The 19,076-nt window shown below is 42.6% G+C and overlaps 1 protein-coding gene across 1 annotated transcript in view; it reads left to right on the top strand.

The window, feature by feature from the left end:
- The window catches only part of LOC131260218 (GDP-Man:Man(3)GlcNAc(2)-PP-Dol alpha-1,2-mannosyltransferase), a 164,799-nt gene that overhangs the window by 144,782 nt on the left and 941 nt on the right, over positions 1-19,076 (top strand). The gene's annotated exons all lie outside the window — the stretch shown is intronic.

Here is a 19,076-nt window from a genome sequence, read left to right as displayed (position 1 = left end):
TACGAAGCGGGCATAAAAGCTTAGAGCAAGCCATCAAATGGTTGTCGGAATTGGAAAATTTTCGAATAGCGAATTCCGGGGGGTTCGAGGTTAAAAACCCTAGACTAAATGGTGGGCAGGAATTGCTGGTTCCTCTCAAAACATGGCGAGATCGTAATCGTTGATTTGAATCAGTCATCGTCGGCCAAAGTGGGCCAAAAAGTCGAACGAACAGAAGAGTTATTTATAGATCCTTTCGATTCAAGACATATTTAAATTTATAAAGGTTACTGCAACACAATGAGTAGCTCAACATGTACACTATCGTATGATGAAATTAGATTTAAATTTGTTAGCATAAAGATGTAAAAGTAACATCTGCCTCCGCCACTTTCACGCAATAAAAAAGTCGTATGTGGCGGAAATTCTTTTTAGATTTTCCGTTTTCGAAATTCAGAGGAGAAGCAGAATTGACACAGTAAACCACAAAAATAGATCTGAACTGTTTATACGTCGAAGCTAAAAATATAATTCCGGGCAAAACGAAAATACAAAATCAGTACAAAACCGCATCTCTAAGCTTTCGATCAGTTCTCAAAAATGCTCAAAAAACTATTGACAACCTGACTGAGTTATTGGAAAAAGCAAATAAACAGTTAGCGTAACAGAAAGAGTGACTTCCCGAAACCGAACCCTCGAATCGAATACAAAAAATAACGACATTGAAAGCAGGCCCACATTGGAAGAAAAAATTTGAAAAAGTATCGTGATATCGGTGGCAGTATCAAGTATCGGTACATTATAAATTATGTTTTGAAGGCGCTATCGATCGTTCGTGAAAAAAAAACTCTATTAGAGGTGTTAAAAGAACACGCACAATGACAACGAACAAAAAGGAGAAGAAGGTCGTCAACTGAATCCATTGCATGGTATTATCGAATGGATTGATGTAAGTCATGCAATAAGTATAAATAATCGATTACAGTACACTTGTAATGCAGAGGTATTCCGTACTATGTAGAAGTTTTCCGTTATTTTACCTCGCTTTTTATTGCAATCAGACCGAATATAGCTTCCATAGACATGTATGCACAACAGTCACTGTACAGTCGATTATTACAGTTAACACAGCGCAATTAGCATAGATGTAATACTTTAATTTTCAAATTCTTTTTCCAATCCTTTCTTTTAGTTTGAGACCGCACTTCCAACGTCTGACATATCGTGCATCAACGATAAATGTATTAAAAAAACCTGATTGGTGCCTTTACTCTTCTCTGTCAATTGTTTACCGTATTTGAAGTCAAATGCTGTACTACCGATAATTTTTTTTTTTTTCATTTTTCAATGCATCCTGCTTCAATTTGAAGCACTAAGTACAACTGTTAATCAAATTTTTTAACCAACTTATGTAAAATATTTGTTTTATTCTAAGAGAACGGGATGCCCGTATTGCTTTAATGGAGTTATGTAATATTTTTAATGAATAAAGATGAATATTTACTGAAAAATGAACATATTGCCTTCATTATTATTCTAAAGATACCAAACCTTTTGAAAAATTCCGAAGAACGATTTTTTTTTCGTTATGTGTAGTAAGCTGCACAAATGATTGTTTTTAAACATTGCTGATATCTCGGTTATTAGTTACCGACAGACTCAGTTAAACACTCGAGCTGTCATTTTTTGTAACTAACCGAGGTACTCGGTTAAAAAAGTTTAACCGAGAGCATTGCCGAGCGCTCAGCAGTGCGGATCTAGACAACCAATAGCCGAGACTCGGCAACAAATTTTAAGTGTGTTCAACTGTGGAAGTTTCGGCCATTCTAAAGATCTGCCTTTTCCGTCCAGTCCGTTGAGACGAGCAGTTCGTCTAATCGCGGTTAAATAAAAAAGTGTAAGTATATTAACACAAATGTTTAACCCATTCGCTAACATATTCTTTTTATTGCCGTTTTAGATACATCAACATGAATCGAGCGAATGAATTGCACGCCCTGGCTGAAAAGATTGTCTAGCGCAAAGAAGCCAAGCGCCAGGCAGCGGAGAGGGCAGAAAGGCGCAGCCGTACCGTATTAATGTAAGTATAATTAAAATCAAATAGTTCGACATATTTTCTTCAACCGAGCACTGTGCACTATTGGCACTTGCGTATCCCATAGCACCGCCCCCGCGTACTTCTCACCCGGTTGAAAAGAAGATATGATATCCTGAGAAGAGATGATATGAAAAGAAGATGGTATGGACCACACTGGTCGATATCCAGTCGCCCGGTAACCGTTTCCGCGAAGTGACCACAGTGCAAAAGAACCCGTGCACCGTTAAGAATGCATAAAATTCAGCACAGCCCGGAGCCGCCCCGCGATCGACGGCCGCAACGACCACCGCCTCCTCGGAAGAGAGGGAAGGAGAACCAACACCGACCGCTTCTACCATCGAGGATCCACCGAGGGCTGTAGAGCCATTCACCGCCGTACGCCTAAATCGACCGGAGATGACGCTGAACGATTTGCAGTCATACTTCTGGGTCCTCGAACATTGGTTCGCGGCCACCGGTATCACGGAAAAGATGGACGCGAAAAGATTCCACATCGTCACGGCCCAAATACCATCACGGGTACTCCTGAACTACGCCCGCTGCTGGAAGTTGTACCCGCGGTAAACGCCTATGACTTCACCAAACGTACCATACTGGCGCACTTGGCAGAATCGCAGCGCTGCCGACTGCCCCGTCTCTTGTCAGAGATTGAGATAGGAGACCGCAAACCCTCGCAGCTTCTGACGGAGGTGAGACGCGCAGCGGATGGTGCCATGACGAAGTCGATGCTGGTCGACCTGTGGATTGGGCGACTACCGCTGCACGTGCAAGCAGCCGTGATTGCAGCCCGCGGAACCACAGCCGACAAGACAAGTGTCGCTGACGCAGTTATTCTGAGCAACACCGTCGCTCCAACCCCTACACCTTGGCCGAAATCACGTCGAAACCGGAACCGGAACAAAACCTCTCACGGGAGATCGCAGAACTCAGCCGCCGATTGGACGACTTCATGGTGGATTGCCCAGCGTAAAGAAGCCAAGTGCCAGGCAGCAGAGAGGGCAGAAAGGGCAAAAGCTTGCCAGTTTAAGGCCAAACCGGCCCCAAAAATGCATAAATGTAAGTATAAGTATAATAAAATAGTTTGACATCTTTTCTTCAACCGAGGACCGTGCACTGTTGGCAGTTGTGTATCCCATAGCAACGTCCCTGTGTACTTCTCACCCGGTTGAAAAGAAGATTGGTATGGACCACACTGGTTGATATCCAGTCGCCCGGTAATTATTATTAGGGTAAATGATTTATTTTTTTTTTGTTTTTTTCGTTTCCAGTAACCGGATCCAACACCTTTACTGCCGGAAGTCCCGATACCAAATGTAGATCTAGACCACCCAGAAAAAGTGGTTGTGTATTTGGCAATATTTATACGTTTAGTTGCTCTATTTATTGGATGATTCAAAATGATTGTTTTTAAACATTGCTGATATCTCGGTTATTCGTTACCGACAGACTCAGTTAAACACTCGAGCTGTCATTTTTTGTAACTAACCGAGGTGCTGATCGGTTAAAAAAGTTTAACCGAGAGCATTGCCGAGCGCTCAGCAGTGCGGATCTCGACAACCAATAGCCGAGACTCGGCAACAAATTTTAAGTGTGTTCAACTGTAGAAGTTTTGGCCATTCTAAATTGCGCTGGAAATCGAAGCAAAAAATATAACTCTGAAATCCGGGCGAAACGTTAATCTTCTTCTTCTTGACGTAACGACCTTGTTGGTTATGCCTGCCCCTTAAGGGCTTACGAGACTTGTTTCCCTGTTGTGCGTGGATAGTCAGTCCTCTCGTACAGGGGAGGGTCCGGTCTCGGTTGGGATTCTAACCCACGCCGTCGAGGTGGTGAGCCCCGGCGCTCATGGGCCGATTTTCGTTCGAAACGTTAATACAGATCAGTATAAAACCGCATCACAAAGGCTCAAAATTCATCGGAAAACAGAAAGACAAGATTATTGAAAGCCTACGAGCAGCTCTCAATAATGCCCAAAACACGATTAACAAGTTGAATGAGTTACTGAAAAAAGCAAACGAACAGGTAGCGAAACAGGAAGACTCTCTAAAACGAATCCTCAAATCGAACATAACAAATAACAACCCCGAAAGCAGCTCCACATTGAAAGGCTCAGATAATTTAATGATCTCGGAACCTCAACCGTTTCTCGAAAACGGAACAGCTACAAAAGCCCCTCACCATCAGACGACGAAGACGACAACAACACATTAGTTAACCACTCTATCACAGAACCTACCGCCACCGAATCAAGGATATTAGCGGTCACCTTATGATAGTTGTCTATACACAAGAAATGTATGGTGTATGGATTTATCTCGTACGTGGATGATATCGTACTGGCATCAAGTTCACTGAACGAAATTTTGAATTTGAAACAACTTTTTAGAAATTAGTTCGAGGTGGACGACATGCAGGAGCTAAAAAATTTCCTTAGTACACAAATGCTTCGAAATATGAATAAGGAAGTATTACAATTGAATCAGACGACATACATATCGGCTTTACTGCAAAGATTCGGAATTGAAACTTGCAAACCTGTATCAATTCCAATGGAAACGAGCATGAAGTGGAAAAAGAAAAAGGATAGTGCATAGTGTTGGGTAAAGCACCAGAAACCAGTGTGCACTTCACACACAGTACGCACTTCACGCACAGTGCGCACTTCACGCACAGTGCGCACTTCTCGCACAGTGCGCACTTCAAGCACTGAACTATTACAGTTTTTTTAGAATAAATAAAACAGTAGAGGAGATGGACCAACATGATGTTGTGCAGGGTTGTTGTGAGTAAAGGTTTGCATAACACTACGCAGCGAACAACACTGCACAACATCATGTTGGTCCATCTCCTCTACTTTTTTACTTATTCTAAAAAAAAACTTTACTAGCTCAGAGCTTAACACGTTGACTGCCACGCTCATTTTGGTCGTGTTTACCTGCAGGCCAAACTGTTTCTTCATACAATATCGCTGGCTATCATTTTTGATAGCCATGGCCTGCTGCGAAGTGTACAGGTGCTCGAAGCGCACACACACAGCTCGGCAATTGATATTTTTCTGGTGTTTTGCCTTTGACACCTTCGCACTTTCTTTGTCTTTCTATAACGTTCGCTTAATTTTTGAATCGCACCACATGAATTGCAAGGCAAGGCAAACCAGTGCAAAATCGGTGATTGATCAATCAAGCCATTATTTTTGCGATCAGATTTTATTACATAGCTTGCAGATTTCAGTCAATCAGCAATTATTCTTTGAATAATATAGAATTATAATCATATTCAACGTATTCAAAAAAGTCATCTGTTCAGATTAGTGAAGCGACCCAGCTGGCCCAACAGCTAGCCAACTCCAACCGTCTCCCACCTCAAGCCACCAACCGCCAGCCAAGATCGCTAGCAAACATCGACGTCAGCAGAAAGACCACTCCGCAACCACGGAAGCTTGCTGGGCATGACACATCACGAACGCGCGCGGCGTAAGCGCAATGCGTCAGCAGAACACAGCCAAGGTCGGAACCCGCACAGCTCGCATGGCTCAGCGTTGCCGAAAACCCATTGTCAGCAGAATGCAGCGTCGCACCTACGACATGCAAGCACCGATCGGTAGGATCGCATAACAATGACAACGAGCTCGGCCTGGTTACGAGTTGACCTGGTTATGAGTTGTGTACAGCGGAAGAAGAAATGTTGATCGCGGAAGTTGGGATGTTGTTCAACCCAAGCACAGCTGATGACAAAACATCACAGAAGCATCGCGGAAACCGAGGAATGTTTTCCATTCTGGAATGCGGATGACGAAGCGGCGAAGTTGAGGCTTAAGCGAAGTGATGACCAAGGGAAGAGGGCGGAAAGCTGATGGGACAACAGGGATGGCTTTAGTATATAAGAACAATCAACTGTTAAATAAAGGTTCGCAATTTTGACCTGGAGGTGCCAGGAGTAAGATCAACTCGCGCGTCGCGTTTTATTAGAGGTCTTTTAAGTCCGCTAGTTGCAATCCTTTAAGTTTTAGCTAAGTTAGGGTGAAAGTCGTCAGGAGCCATTCTGCTTGGCCGCTCGACTTTCGTTTCAAATGGTGACAGCGGTGGGATAAAAATCTCAGTATCATTCAGTAGTAACCCGGTGGGTTACGAAGGTGATGCAAGTGTAGGGAAGTAAGTTGAGTGTAAGTTTAGAGACATTGAGTGTAAGTTTAGTGACAATAAGTGAATTAGTGACAATAAGTGTTACAAAATAAGTGGCAAACAATAAAATAAAGTGACAATAAAGGGTAGCGAAAAGCAAACAAAGAACTGATCCAGCATACAGCAGCTAGCCGACATCGGAACAACGGACGTCGGGACCTAAGAGAACCAGCGGACATCAGCGCGAATCAACCACGGATGATTCCTACCGGAATGAAGACGATGCTACTGGTCACCTGGCTGTTAATCGCCACAGCAGCATCTCAGGAAGTTGGGAAGTTGCACACTAAACAGTTGGGAGACACATTGTTGATCCGCGGAAAGGCTCGATTTAAGGTCGAATTCGATTGGGACATGCTGAACAAGGAAATCGAAGCGTTGGAAACGGCAACCAAAAATTTTAATAAAACATGCCAACTAGTGTCCTCCAACGTATGTAACGGACTGATCGACAATCTACAAAGAGAGTATAATAAAATAAAAGAACAGCGGATGCTGCAACAGGAATTGATTCCACGACGACCCACAAGGAGCTTATGGTCGTATCTGGGAGCAATGGATTCGGAGGATCGGTCCCGAATCGATTCCGATCTCGATAAGGTACGGTCCAATGAGGAAAACTTAAAACGCCGGCTAGATAGCGAAGTAGGGGTAGTAACTGCTATGTATGATTTGGTAGCGAATGCATCTAAGGACATTGACGAGAGATTAGATAATCATAGCATAGCACTTGAAGCCAGAAGAGAGTGGAGAGAGGGAATCCGCGATATGAACCATCACCGACAAATGATCCGGATGGAACAGGAACTGGTGAAGCTACATTTATGGATTATGCAGTTGCTTAACGATATCCATCGTAGACAGCGAATTGCTCTAACGGCACTAATGAACCAGGACGTACCCCTTTCCGACCTCATGACATTAGTTAGCCCAGTAGAATTCATGACCGAGATGGATCGTAGGGAGCGAACCCTACCCATTAACCGTGGTTTTCCTCGGAAAACCAACGGAAAGATCAACATGGGGATTCTGGGTTTCATGAATCAACGAACGGTGGTCACGGGAAAGGGAATAATAGAGTTACATCTGGAAGTACCCATAGTTGAAACTAATAGTTATCAGACGATTAAAGGAGTCGTATCACCGCGCCTATCGGGTGACACTCTAAAAATAACTGATCTTTACCGAAATATACTACTCATAAGAGAGGGAGAGAAATTAGGATATACCCTCACAGAGGAAGAGTTAAATAAATGTCGAAAGTTAGGAGAGTTAAGATTATGTACAGTGAACCGGGCCACTCAATCATTAGAAAATAGTTTAGACTGTTTCCCTTCCCTACTGACCAACGTTAGCTCAGAAAGTTGCATTAGTAGGGGAATAAAAATTGCACACGACATATGGATAGAAACGTGGGTAGCCAATCAATGGATGTATTTTTCACCCAATGAGGTTATCCTGACCACTATTATAAACAAGACCCACACTCAACAAACAATAAAGGGGAGCGGGATAATACAACTAAAACGGGGTACTTCCGTGCACACGCCCAGCATCGATATTCACTATAAGGAGGAATCAGATGCGGGAGAAGCGAGCTTACTTACGCAAGAAACAATCAATGTTCCAAAACCCAGTTTAGCGGGAATCGAAGTAGAGCGTGTGAAAGCATCAAACTTGTCGACCGAAAAAATACTCCTTTGCTGACCAGCGACAATTGTTCCAACTCGGTGTTGCAGTTCATAATTTAGAACACCAAAGAACAACACTGCAAAACCTTGTGTATGCACCCCTGGAAAAACCATGGGTAACGGGCCCCGTTTTGGCGACCATTGCTATTGTAGCATATTTGATGGCCTGGTTTTGCAAGCGGCGTCAGCGCCACAAGGTAAACAATACTTTACCCACAGTGCAATTTTTTTTACCGGTACCCGAACCGTGCGAACCATTCAATCAAGCGCCGGTAGAAGGTACATCGAAAGTACTGGTTCCAACGGTAAGCGAGGGAAAATCAAAGGGTACTGCCCAGGCAAAGAGAGTGATAAGACACAAAAATGAAAGAACAACTATGCAAGCACCTAGTGAGAACGAACAAGTAAAGGGATCAGCAGCCACTAAAATAGTCGTTGAAGAAAAAAACCTCCCGTTGAATGAGGACATTCAAACACGAGAATGTGGGTCTCGCGAGAAATGTGAGAAGTCAGACAGCAAGCCAAAGCAAAAAATGTTTCAGGTGATGAATGTACGATGACATCAGAAACACTTTACAAGAAAAAGTAGGAGGGAGAGGGAAGAACGAAGAATCGATTAGGAAGGAACTATTTAATGAGGGGCAAGAAGTGCAAAGCACTCAGAAGCAAAATGGACACCCTGCGCCAAATTTATCACTCGCTGCAAGAGGCAGGACAGGAAGCCGAGCAACAGGACGACCGACGTTGGGGGAAATACCCCGTCCCTCGGGAATCCGAATATCGAGAGGCGCTAGGAAGGGTGCTGGAGCTACTGAGCAATCACCCGGGGTTGGAGCCACCGAAAACCCTGGTGGAATCGGCGAGACAATACGCTGCTGGATACATGCGTATCCGGCAGGCGTACGCGATCTTAGCGGACGAAGGGTACTACCTGATAACCAAATCCCTGGAGAAGCAAGACTAAGATCCCTGGAAGAAGACAGCCGGCCTTGAAAAAAAAAAATGTTCCGAAGAATGAGAATAAATGTGGAAGACCAATAGATAAACAAAAGAGAAACCCCTTTAATTATTAACTAAGAAAGAAAATAATGAAAAGAAAGAAAACAATAACCAACAAAATGAGAAAAAAAAAGTATATAGTTGTAAAAATTTATAATAACATTAATATTAATTATCTCTAGACAAAAAAAAATAAATAAATACATATATATATAGAGAAACGAAAAGGAACAATTAAATTGAAAAATTCGAATTTGGGAAAAAATTGAAAGAAAATAAGAAGGGTGCAATCTGGAAGAAATTAAAGTTCACTAACTACTACTACGTTCTAGGTAAGAAAATTCAAAGGGGGGGCGCATAAAGAATATTGTTACATACACCTCTGCAAATATAATAACGATTTAAACATAGCTTAGATAGAATCATGAAATGAGTTTAGGGTAATGAATGAGGTAGAAAAAACAAATACAAAATAGACATTCTCCTCTAACGAGAGTTTAGGGTAATGGATGAGGTAGAGAAAATAAACTACATACCGCAAACATAGCGAAGGAGCCAAAAATGCTCATATAGGGATAGTTAGGGACAGTAGGATGCGAAATGAAAACGCAAAGGAGCCAAAGATGCTCAGGTAGGGATAGTTAGGGATCGAGATGCATAAATCCTAGGGAATCGAACAGGCTCGAAACAAGGAAAGTCTTAGTGATGGGTTCAACTCCCAGAGCCATTCGATACCCATAGTTGATTAACATCGGGTAGAGAACTTAAGTGTTAAATACCGTAAAAAGCGAAGGAGCCAACGATGCTCAGTTAGGAATATTTAGGGACAGCGCATAAATCCTAGGGAATCGAACGGGCTCAAACCAACGATTGTCTTAGTGAAGGGTTCAACTTCCAGAGCCCATTCGACACCCAAAGCAGATGAACGCCTGATAGGGATAGTAAAATGCTTAAATCCTAGGAAGTTGAACGGGTTCAAACCAAGGAATGTGTAAGTGGGTGCAACTCCCAGAACCCCTTCCTAGTCGAGTAGCATGAGGCAGAATAAGTAAGATACCGCTCAAAATAGCGAAGGAGCCATCGTTGCTCAGTATTATAGGAAAGGAGGGCAAACCACGGACATCCACCAATAGGATAGTTTCAGAAAAACAAGACTATAAGAAATTAGAATTACAATACCGCGATAAATCGCGAAGGGCCAAATACATTGTAAGAAGAAACCGACAAAATGCAGATTTGTCATTTTATTATTAATATGGTACCTTAGAATTAAGGCAGCGTAAGGTGATCTCCCGCAGTCATCTAAGGGCCGGACTTCCCCGAAAGCCCCAACGTGCAACATCCATGCGCAACCACGTAGATTATTAGAAGACCAAAGGGCAGGACTTCCCCGAAAGCCCCAACACGCAGCGATTACTTAGACTACTAGGACATCAAAGAGCAGGACTTCCCCGAAAGCCCCAACGTATGACGACACATCATGCGCAACCACTAAACGGGCAATCCGACTCTCGACAATCCGGACAAGTATACAACCGGATATGAAGAAGACGGGCTACACGAGATTCCTTGAAGGACGCTTGAAGGAAGATCACGACGCATCGCGACGAACAGTGCATCGGTAGATGAAGCCCAACGAAGGACGACTTGGACCATCCCCGTACAGCAGCTCTAGAACTCTCTCTCCTAGAACGTTCTCGAGCTCGAATAAGTGTGGGGGGATGCAACGACCCACAGGACCGGACTACAGCCAAGAACCAGCCGTGTCGCTAGGCACCACCGTGCAGCTAGCTCAGATCTCCCTCTTCTAGATAGATCTTTGAGCTCGAATAAGTGTGGGGGGATGAAGCGACCCAGCTGGCCCAACAGCTAGCCAACTCCAACCGTCTCCCACCTCAAGCCACCAACCGCCAGCCAAGATCGCCAGCAAACATCGACGTCAGCAGAAAGACCACTCCGCAACCACGGAAGCTTGCTGGGCATGACACATCACGAACGCGCGCGGCGAAAGCGCAATGCGTCAGCAGAACACAGCCAAGGTCGGAACCCGCACAGCTCGCATGGCTCAGCGTTGCCGAAAACCCATTGTCAGCAGAATGCAGCGTCGCACCTACGACATGCAAGCACCGATCGGTAGGATCGCATAACAATGACAACGAGCTCGGCCTGGTTACGAGTTGACCTGGTTATGAGTTGTGTACAGCGGAAGAAGAAATGTTGATCGCGGAAGTTGGGATGTTGTTCAACCCAAGCACAGCTGATGACAAAACATCACAGAAGCATCGCGGAAACCGAGGAATGTTTTCCATTCTGGAATGCGAAGCGGCGAAGTTGAGGCTTAAGCGAGGTGATGACCAAGGGAAGAGGGCGGAAAGCTGATGGGACAACAGGGATGGCTTTAGTATATAAGAACAATCAACTGTTAAATAAAGGTTCGCAATTTTGACCTGGAGGTGCCAGGAGTAAGATCAACTCGCGCGTCGTGTTTTATTAGAGGTCTTTTAAGTCCGCTAGTTGCAATCCTTTAAGTTTTAGCTAAGTTAGGGTGAAAGTCGTCAGGAGCCATTCTGCTTTGCCGCTCGACCTTTCTGTTCATTAGTTTGGTCATAAGTGAAATAATTTATCTGCATTCAACTTAATTGTACTTATTTTTTTCCGAAAGAAACCCTTTAAAATGAGTAAGCGGCTCCTAGAAAAACAACCTGCAAAACACAATGAGAGTGATCTGCAAAGTGACACGGATTCGGCATCTGATGACAATTCTGATTTAGATTGTGATGGTGATCTCAATAATAATATTGAAGAAATATTAGAAGAATTAGCGTTAAATGAAGAAGATGACGATCAAAATGAACTTTTTGATAATAGCTCCCAGACCAACAATGGAGACAGTGAAGATGATTCAATTTGGAGAGAATACATAGGAAGGCAAAAGAATTTTGAATTTGTTGGTAAGTAAGGGCTACAGATAGAAATGAGTCATGATAGCACTCCTCTCGATATATTTTCTCTTATTATCGACGATGAAATCCTGATATATATTGCTGATGAGACCAACAAATATGCAGCACAGTGCAGTGCCTTGAGGCCACATTCAAAATATGCACGGTTGAAGAAATGGAGCAATACAAACCAGAATGAAATGAAACAATTTTTTGGATTAATGACTAGCTTATTTGCCCGGTTACGCGGGCACTAAGAATTTTTTTTATGTGAAAGTTATCTTCTAGGAGGTGGAATATGAAATTTTAGTCATATATAACATTCAACGTTTTATTCCAAGTCCAGTTATCACTTGTTCACTTGTCGTCCAAGTCACTTGTCGAACCATATAAATCGGTATTGTACGACTTCATATTAATCTTAGAAAGCTTTGAAATGTTTATTGCTAAGAAATGTGGATCAATTAGATCCTTCAGTTTCCTCGTGTTTGTCCATCGGAGTGAGCTCTGGATCGGAGTGAGTTCTGGTTGATTTGTACATCGTAGCGATATTTTTGTTTTGTATGTGTGTAGGGGGTCCGCGACAGCCGAGCGGTAGCGCCGGTTAGAAAATCGGCCCACGCCGGGGCTCACCACCTCGACGGCGTGGGTTCGAATCCCAACCGAGACCGGACCCTCCCCTGTACGAGAGGACTGACTATCCACGTACAACAGGGAAACAAGTCTTGTAAGCCCTTAACGGGGGCAGGCATGACCAAAGAGGTCGTTACGCCAAGAAGAAGAAGAAGATGTGACTGTATTTTATATGAATATGTGTTTTGTATGTGTTTCGAAGCACTTGAAGAATCGTGTATTGGAGGAAACAGTAGCTATCCCTTCTGTTGGTGGTGCATTTTGTTTTTCTTTTTTTTTTGTTAAATTATACGAAGCTAGTTACCCGGTGTCTTTTTTTTTTTACTTGACTCTATTGATATTTGATATTTCATAAGGCCCGGACCCGGTGCTGAAACGAAAATTTTAAATTGCTTCAAAACACAATTTCAATATGAAAAGTTTTTTGTTAATCCAAGTATCTTTACTCTTTCCCAAATCAAGCTGGTTGCTATAGCAATCAATCCTATGTAACTGTCGATACTTTTTGTCAAAAGTAAATACGTTTCGATATTTTTGTTCTTCTTCTTCTTCTTCTTCTTCTTCTTCTTCTTCACTGGCCCGCTCGCAGTTGAGCACGTCGTGCTGACATGGCCTGGTCACCACCTGGGTTCATACTTCATATTTGTGGACAAACTTAAAATACTAAACATTCGAGGCAAGTTACTGACTTCATGATCGGTCCTGATGCGCTTGGTTCTCAGTTTGAAGACGCTAATTCAGTTATTCTTTTGCGGGATTGTTGGTTTGGATAGTTTTCCATACTCCAGCAGCAGGTTACTGGTTGTATAGCACACTTGCAAGCAACTTAAGATTGCGTGCAACATGAGATTGTACAACTTGTAAGCGCACTTTGCTAAATTTTATAATTTATAGATAGAATAGAACAGATAGATATGGATGGGACTAGTACCAGTACTAGTGTCTGAATTGTTAGTCAATGAAGGACGAACTTTGTATATACACTGTGTCCCAAAATGATAGCCTCACCCAGTTTTTTCACGCATATGCTATTTTAAATGATCGCAAGGTAAAATAAACGACAGAAACATATTCCTTAATCTAAAAGAAATGGGTTTCACTTCTAATTTATCAGAAAAAAAATTTAATTATAACATTTTGGTCCAAAATTTAAAAAATGGAGTGTCCCATAATGATAGCCTCACTTCAAAAATCATTCAAATTAACAAAGCAACCCAGTTCCTAGCCACGTTATCCGTTGCCAAAAGTAATTTTTAAGTTCTCTTACTTTAATTTGTAATTTAATTTGAACTTTGGAAGCAGAAAACAACTCTAGGAACGAGAAAAAAGTCAAATTGATGCTTATCGCTTTAATGGCAAGTCAAATCATTAGATTGGTGTGCTAACAAATAGATTCACAAACGTCATTAAAGATTATGTAAAAGATTCCAATTAATATGAGCTTCAGAAGTCTCCTGGTCGTCTTTAAAATCTTTCCTCGCGTGATAATCGGAGGATTTTTTAAGTTGCTTTCAGTTCAACCAAAGGTTGTCGTAGGACAAAAAACGATTTCTGGTTGAATGTGAACAAAAATGCTGTGTTACGAGCTTTGAATTCATTTTCTGATATTGTAAGAGAGTGCATGAAGAAAGTTTCTGCCCTCAAACTTCACCAAAAAGTCGATAGATTGGAGTTTGCTACAGCACATATGACATGGAAGAATGAGTGAAGAAACGTAAGTTGCCACTTTGTAGTCTTGTTCAAATTTTAAATTGATAATTCATGTTAGGTGGATTATATTGATGAAAAAAAGTTGAATATTGATGGATGGGATAGTTACATCCATTACTGGCGAGATTTGAGACGATAGCACGATTTTTCTACCGTCGCAACTTTGAAGGTGAATCGATCATGATTTGGGCTGCGTTCAGCGGTCATAGTAGGCTCTTGTACCAACACGTATGAACAGCGATATGTTTATCGACATCCTGGCGAATCATTTGAAGCCTTATCCGGAAAATCACAACACCCAACAGCTCATTTTTAAGCAAGAAAATGCTGCCGGGCACGCACGCAAGACAACAAGAACTCACCATGCACGATCGAGTATCGAAACAATGTCTTAGCCAGCCGTTTCCCCAGACCTTAATCCAATAGAAAATGTTTGTGGAAGATTTATGAAGATGGGATACATTACGAGACCATAAAGGACCTTAATCTTGCTATCCGAAATGCTTGGCGTTCCTTATCAGTAAATACGTTAGAAAAATTATCGGAGAGCATGCCATCACGAATTTTCCAAGCAATAAATCGTAATGGGGGACCCACTGATTATTATATCATGACTTTTGAATCCATTTATGCTATTTTTGTTGATAATTTAATCAAAATTCTAAGTGAGGCTATCATTTTGGGACACCACTGATTTTAGTTTCTTGCTACAAAAGGGATTGTTCATTCGTTTTCTTCAACAATATTTATGCAAAGTAGTCATTGTATACTTACAGATATTTGTGTATTTTTTGAAAAAAATTGTATGCTTGGTATTTGCCCTGCACAGAAAAAACTAGGTGAGGCTATCATTTTGGGACGCAGTGTAGATAGTTTTTATACCAGCTATGAAGTTGCGCAATATTTTTTGGCCCATAAAACACATGTCGTCGGAACTTTTAGAGCTAACAAAAAGGGTATGCCAAAAAATGTACTTTTAGCTAAATTAAAAAGAGGGGAATTGATTGCTAGAGAAGATGCGGATGGCATAGTAGTGTTAAAATGGAAAGATACCCGAGATGTTAGGATTTTATGTACCAAACACGCTCCTCTTAAGGTTACAGTAAATAAGCAAAAGACGCAAATAACAGAGAATAATACAACATCGTCAAAACGGCAATCTAAAAGGGCTTTGGAAAAACCACAAGCAGTGTTGGATTACAATCAAGCAAAATGCGGTATAGACCTATCAGATCAAATGGGCTCTTATGCCACAACGCTTAGAAAAGGAGTGAAATGGTATAGGAAACTAGCGCTTGAACTACTGTTGGGAGTTTCTGTCGTTAACGCGTGGATATTATATAAATATGCCTTGAATCAAAACATTCAAATACGAAATTTTAGGGAAAAATAACTATAATAAGCTGACTAACTAAGCTTTTAAATTTTACTTCCACTAATAATCATAGAAGCAACAAAAACAAACATCAATGGATAGACAGAGTTAATGATGATGGTAAAAAAATTAGGCGCAAATGTACCAATTGCTACACGCTCTTATCTAGTACTAAAAGCCGCGAAGATGTGCGAAAGTTAGGTAAACAAACATACACATTCTGTGGCAACTGCCCAGGGCAGCCACAAATGTGTCGTGACTGCTTTGAATTAATCCATGATAAGTAATTTTAATTATGTGAAATCATAAAGAATGTAATTTGTAACGTTTATTTGATTTAATGCAGTTGATGCTATTGAAGTAAATTAATGGTTTTATTGTTTATTTCTATTGGCGTTATTATTAAATATATAGCGCCTCAAGATTTCTCCAATAAACGGTTTACGTATTAGCAGCGCGACTACATCCGTCTCATTCACCCAATAGACACGCAACGACATTTAGAGAAAGAGACAAAGCGATTCACATGTGATTCAATAAACGAAAAACCTTCTACTAAAAAAGCTTGTAACATTTTTCATACCACAGTTATTTTAAAACCAACCACAAATTAAGCTAGACAGGAGATGAAACTATGTAACTACAAAAGGATTTGTAGGTAAGAGTTGTCATTTCAGAGATATTTTTTTTTTTTATGTGGTACGACATCCCCTAGTGGGACAAGGCCTCTCTCCGAAGAGAGTTTGTGTGACCGAAAGACGGTATATTATAGATCGGTGGTCAGCCGTTCGTAATACCGGGGGGTGCCAGACTCGAGATTCGATCCCACACCTGTGGCATGGTGTTTCCTCGCGCTACCGCTGCGCCATGGGCACCCCCCATTTGGGCCTCATTTACTCTTTTACCAAAAATGATAGCCATGGCAGTCAAAGTGTTAAAGTGCGCCTGAAGTGCGCACCGTGCTTATTGCGCGCACTTCAAGCACTGTGCTGTGCGGTGCGCACAGTAAGGTGTGTATTGCGGCAAGTGCGCACAATCGCACTTTACCCAACACTACCCAACTGACGGCGACATGCAACATTGCCCCGTTTCCACAGATTCCTACCCCCCCCCCGTTATTGTTAGTCGTTTTGCTTGAAATGTTGAATCATGGGTGAACAATATTCTACAAAGTTTCAATATACAACAATCGCGGGACTCAAATGGGCATGAATGGATGGGCAAATTACGGACCGTATGCAATGCACCAACCGGAGATAGACCAGAACAAATAATAATAATAATAATAATAATAACAGCTAGTGTTGACCAACCGGGGACGGAAAGAGGACCCCTGCGTGCGGATCCACGCGAGTGTACGTCAAATGCCATGCGAAAGTGGTAGGCAGCGAAGACCCTCAAGCCGATCCGGATCTACACGAAGCGCTACAACAGCTCTTTGCGCTAGAAGGTGACGGAGAAACCATCATAGTGCAGAAACCCATCAGCGATCAGGAGGAAAGAAAAGGACATTGTTTAGTGCATGCATGTGTTGAGCAAGAGAAGTTCAACATTGATCTACAGCGCTTTTCAAGGTAGAAAATCCTTCTTCCATCGGTAGCGGGCGTATATCGATTTATCGAAAACTGCAGAAGAAAGACATAGGGATTGCCGATACAAACCCTTAAGGCGACTGCAGCACAGGAAGAAGTCATCATACGAGGAGTCAGTGCGGAGCAAGTGCCATTAAGCTCCGAAGAGTACAAGAAGGCCGAGCAACTTCTCTGGCAAATAGCTCATAGGGAATCATTTCCGATGGAAGTGAGGGCTCTGTCAGGGACCATGGAAGAATGGCGTACGTTAAACAACGAAACTGTGGACCGGAACAATAAATTACATGCGCTGGCGTCGTTCCTGGATGAAGCTGGCATCCTTAGGGCCGAAAGTCGGGCTTGTGAAGCTGATCATCTCGCGTACGATACTCGCTATCCGGTCATCTTACACAATCAGCATGCCCTCACCCATCTGTTGGTCAGTGAATACCATGAACGGTTCGGCCATGCTAATTGTAAGAGCATAGTGAACGAGGTGAGGCAGCGGTTTTACATCCCACATCTTGACAAAACGGTGTCATCGCTGCAAGGTGAAAAAATGTCAGCCAGAATCACCATGCATGGCGCCTCTCCTAGCAGCTAGACTTACCCCGTATGTGCGTCCCTTCAGCCAAGTCAATGTGGATTTCCTAGGTCCAGTAGAGGTAGTAAACGCAATGCGCAAGGAAAAGCGATATAGCGATAGAGTCTCGAGCGACAATCGGCCTGCTGATCGAGGACAACCAACACGCATTAATCCGATCTTCTAAGACAGCACGAGAAGCGTGGTTGTCACTACAAAGCCATCACTGGAAGACGAGCCTAACCTCAAAGGTGTCTCTGCCGAAAAGAATATGCGATAAACGATACACCGAAGGAGACAACATGGCCGAGCATCTGTTCGCGATGGAAGAACTGTTCGACCAGCTGCTGAACGCCGGACAAGAGTTGGCAGAAAATCTCAGAGTGACAAAGGAGGACAGCCAAGACATGTTGAGCTGAGCGATGCGTTGTATACTCCGAGCCTATCTTTGAATTTGTTGTCGGTATCACAAATAACAGAGAAAGGTGCACGAGTAACCTTCAAAGAAAACAGCTGTGAAATAACGCACGGAAAGGCGATTGTGGCATTGTGCGTACTTCATTCCCGAAGGAATCATTGTCATCGATGAGATCCGTGATGGATATCGTACATAAAGACGTATGCGGACCGGTTGAGACACCCTCTGTCTCAGGATACCGATACTTCTTGGCTATGATTGACGATCACTCTCGCTATTGCGCAAAAGTCGGAAGTTGCCAATAAAATTGAAGAGTACGTGCGTATGACGCAGAATATGTCCGAACGCAAGCCAAAAGTGATCCGCTCGGATCAAGAACTACCGTGGACAAAAGCTGAGGGAGTCCTCAGCAGAATGGAGTCGCGGAGCGGAAGAACCGCTACCTCGTAGAAATGGAAAGATGTCTGCTCTCTGATGCCAATATGCATCAACGCTATTGGGCAGAAGCATTCGCAGCATGCAAAATCGTCATGCTATCTTGTTTCGTTGTTAAAAATTGTCTATTATCAGTCGAATTGTAGATTTCAGTGGCTGAGCAGTAACTTTGTGGTAATCGAAACTTCATCCTATCGGTAATCCCATCGTGAAAAGACTTCTGGAGAATGGCGTCCGTTTGTTTTGCTTGTGCAAACAACTTTGTCCGAGGAGCCACACGTAAGCGAACGAACGCGTATAACGAATTTTTTGGCCCGAGCTTTTTGCGGCAATCGCTGTATACCATATTTATAACAGTTGGTCTGTTTTTTTTACCCGTATATGGAAGGGGAAGAATGCCCAAAAAATTCGCTCGACTTTTTCTGTGCGCTAGCGAACGTTCGCTCGAATTCTGAGCACCG

This window comes from Anopheles coustani, chromosome 3 (genome assembly GCF_943734705.1).
Source record: "Anopheles coustani chromosome 3, idAnoCousDA_361_x.2, whole genome shotgun sequence".
Taxonomy (NCBI): domain Eukaryota; kingdom Metazoa; phylum Arthropoda; class Insecta; order Diptera; family Culicidae; genus Anopheles; species Anopheles coustani.
This window is presented reverse-complemented; position numbering and strand designations above follow the sequence as displayed.